We start from the raw sequence: 4,085 nt of genomic DNA on the forward strand, positions 1-4,085 counted from the left end.
GAAGTAGGAAAAAACCCCTTAAATTACAAGATTTACCAGAAATGTATTCCAGAGGGAACAAAACAAAAACAATGTACCTTCAGTAACTGGATTGTTGATAAAGGAAACTAAGGGGGAAAAAATCAATCTAGTGACATTCAAGGCTTCCTTACACATGCAAAGAATTGTTCTATTTCTTTCCTGCACCTATTCCTAGAAAAAGATTTCTCCTGTGTTGTGCAAGACCTCTTCCTCCACACCCACCCATCCAGATGACATGATCTGACTACTTCCCCTCCTGCCATGCTCAGCTCTGCCCCCTACTCACCCCAGACTGTGTTCCACAGACCATCATTGCTGTGCAATCACTGCAGAGGATTCACACATCGCACCTGCACTCGGCCACCACTTCCACTTAGGAACTTGTTTCCAAGCTCATTCTGGGACAACCCACAGCTGCTGCAGAAGCAACACTCCACACTGTTAGGAATAACATGCAGTCCTCTATAAAAAGACTATGAACAAAATCACAAAAATTTTTCCAGTACCGCTGTTCCCTTCTTATCCTCAATTATTCTCAATGCAACAGACATAGATACATGACATGCTTCATCTCCAATACCTATGAACCCGTTCATGGTAAGAATTCACCATCTTCCACCTTCTTACAGAATATATCTGATATATGCATATATATACATATATAACATCAGAAACTAGGAGGAGTTTGGTTTGATTTTTAGAAATTAGATCTTAAACTTTTTTCTTCTAAAGAAAGCTTGAAATGGCCTTCCAGCTTCTTCTCAGGATGAGACAAAAGTTCTTGTTCTACAACCTTTATTTTGCAAGGAACTACAGTAACATATTAATTTTAGAAATAGACTGAGGACTTCAACAAGATCACTCTTTCCAGTCACCACATTGTCATCTTAAATTATATTGCTTTCAATTAAATTGTTCATTATTTGAAGATTCCTATCAGACAGCTTAGTATCTGAAATTGCCCAGCATAAATTCAGTTTTTATGGGCTCCAAGCCTGAAATTTATTTCCAAATGAGAATCAAAACAGTGATAAAGCAGTTTCTACCAGTTATACTACTGTAACATAAAGACAGTACTGAAATTAAACACAATGGCCTTACAAACTCAAGTTTATTTTTTAAGCATGAATTTAAACTACTAGCTTTATCCTTATCTTAGCAGGTATGCAAATATGATTTTCCATTCATATTTGGAAGGAGAGATGAATTAGTACCAATAAACAAATTTTAAATGTACTATTATTTGAGTCATTTTTCACCAGCACTCATTTATAGCCATTTTGAAGGTGCTAATGAAGAGTATTTTGCTGTATGAGCCAAACATTTGGTAGTCTCTGCTTGTTACAAACTATTTTGTTGCTAATACTATGGCTCACCACAAAGCAAGTAATGTATCAAAACAGTTTACTTCTCATATTGTTCATTTTCTATAGGAAAACCATTACCTATTTCATTCTGGTCTATTATAAATTCAGAACTGGACATTCTAGAAGGCAGTTGCTGCCCATTTGGTTATAACTAGACAAATAACAGCTTTATGGCAAGTTCAGTTTCCAAATAAAGCAAAAAAGTATGTTTATTACAGAGAACAGCAGTAGAAAATTCTTGCCTTTACCAAAAATAATGGCACTGAACATTCTCTTACATCTCCTGACCATTATGTACACAGCCATTTAACCAGCAATGAAAGTAGTCTTCACTTTTTACTACAAATAAAAGATAATAAAGTCTAAGCCAGGAGGATGACAGAATTCTTGCTATACTGAATTTGTTTATTAACAGTCTTCTATATATTTTTGTGCTTTGATTCATATATAGAAGTTAACTGTCTTATTTAATATAAACAGATGTAGTGGGCTAAATTGCTGCTTTAAATCTGATACCAGCCCGTGGCCCAGCACTATGCCAGATACAATGTACCAGTGAAAGTACAGGTCCAGTAAGGCAGACAGGTCAAAAGCAATTAATTGAGAAGATACATAGGCTCCCATTTCAGATTATGTTCCTCTCTGTCATCTGATGACACCTTACCTTTGTGGAATACCAAACAGCCACTTGTTACTCAGTTCATAATTCCTTAGGGTTATATAATTTTTTTATCATTTCAGTAGAAATTTAATCAACAGTGTGATTGTTGAGGCTTGGTATTGTGATGTATACCTTAGGTTGTAGGACTGCTTTGACTTTAAACAATGTAATCCCTTGAACACTTAAGTGATCTTGTTTTTCCCTTCTAAAGCTACATTAAAAAACCAATCATATGATATACAAAATCCCAACACAAACCCCAAACCAAACCAAGCAAAAAACTCCACCCCCTTTTCCTATTCTGCTAGAAATTTACCTTACACATTATTTATTCCAAGAAAGGATCTTGATTTTCTTGCTAGTTCTTTTCCTTTTCCCTTACTTTTTGCAGTCATGAACTGACTAAATAACTCTCGAATTTTCAAGAGTTGAGCAAAATGTACTAAACCAATTTTCACTGTTCATTAGCACAAGGGTTAACTTTCCATTAGCACTCCCATTAAATGCTTGCATCTGATCTGCAGTTCTCCATTCAGAAAAAGCCGCCTTTGCCATTTGAAGAGACAAAATACTGTGTGTAACCTTGTGCTGACATATGCAATTAGCCCAAGGTCAGTCAAGGATAGGGAACTAGCAGAAATGTGACAACCAAAAGAAATTACACAGAGCTAAGGGAGGGGGAATCTTTAACTACTCAAGAGTAACATTTTTTGATCACTCATTAAGTCTTGTTTCTGATGTACCTGCCTTCTTTAAAACATAAAAAAGTGGTCTATCCTTCCCATTTTTTTAATGTACCTTGAATTACCCATCTGTTACATCCCTCAAAGGACAAATACCACTTTCAGGGATTTCTCCAAACCTTGTGTTCCAGTGTGCAGCAGCCAGACATTAAATACTGATGATGCAAGCTTCTTAATGGCAAAGATGCAGTGCCTGACACTTTTAAATGCCACTTCAAAACTAAAATACTTACATACTTCCTGAAGGTGCTCTGTGATTCACCAGCTGCCCATACAGACTCTTGCTACATACATTTGAATGCATGACCATTTTAAAAACTGTGTTCTAGAACATGATACAATGCTTTGAAGATTTCTGAGAACTTGACATGTAGAGAAAAAACATAGGAAGGCAACACATTTACAAAACACTTTTTAGAAACCAGAAATATTAAGTGAATCAGCAGGAAGGTGTGTTTCACTACACTTCAACCAAGTGGATCTTCTGTTGTTAAGTGTGTTTTAACAGAATTCTGGTATCTCCTAATCTGCTTGAGACAACAGAAAACTTTTGTGCCAAAATTACTAGGTCAGGATATTGTGTCATTAGTTTATGGAACCAACTTTTGCCCATCTTTTAGGAATTTAGTCAAAGGTGCTCTCCTCAAATAAACTAGTCCAGAGAATTGTGTCTTCTGATGCTCATGCCCACTTCAAGAACTCCACCTGTCTAGACAGGATGACTCAACTAATCTCTTGATGATCCAAACAAAATGATCAGAGTATATACACATACAGAGCAATGAAACAACCATAAACTGACAAATCCTTAGAAATAGCACCTCAATGATTCTGTGGAACAGTTCAGATGGTTCAACTTCCTATGACTGTAGTTTCTAAAAATTAACAGACTTTCAACAGGGTCCATTGGAAAGCAAATCAGAAGTACTGTGCAGGACTACTAAATACATATCACTGACTAATATTAAGGACTTCCCTTCTCATTGGCTACAATTTTTGTTACAGCCCTCTGCCTTTGATCACCAAAAGCAGAGAATTACATTACATTTTCTTCCAAAACTAAGTTTATGCTGCAGAGAACAGTCTCCTCTTCTATGGGCATAGCAAGCCTATCGAAAAAAACACGTAAATGACATTTATCTCAATGCAGGTCTTAATTCTTATTCTAGCTAACATATAGGGGTTTGGTAATGAAGCTTCACTTTTTAAGTGTAGATATGCTTGGCTCCTTTTCAGTTTTAATTAAAAAAGGCAACAGAAGATTTCTTCCCAAAGAATAAATAGAACACTGGA

This window comes from Pithys albifrons, chromosome 2 (assembly GCF_047495875.1).
Source record: "Pithys albifrons albifrons isolate INPA30051 chromosome 2, PitAlb_v1, whole genome shotgun sequence".
NCBI classification, from domain to species: domain Eukaryota; kingdom Metazoa; phylum Chordata; class Aves; order Passeriformes; family Thamnophilidae; genus Pithys; species Pithys albifrons.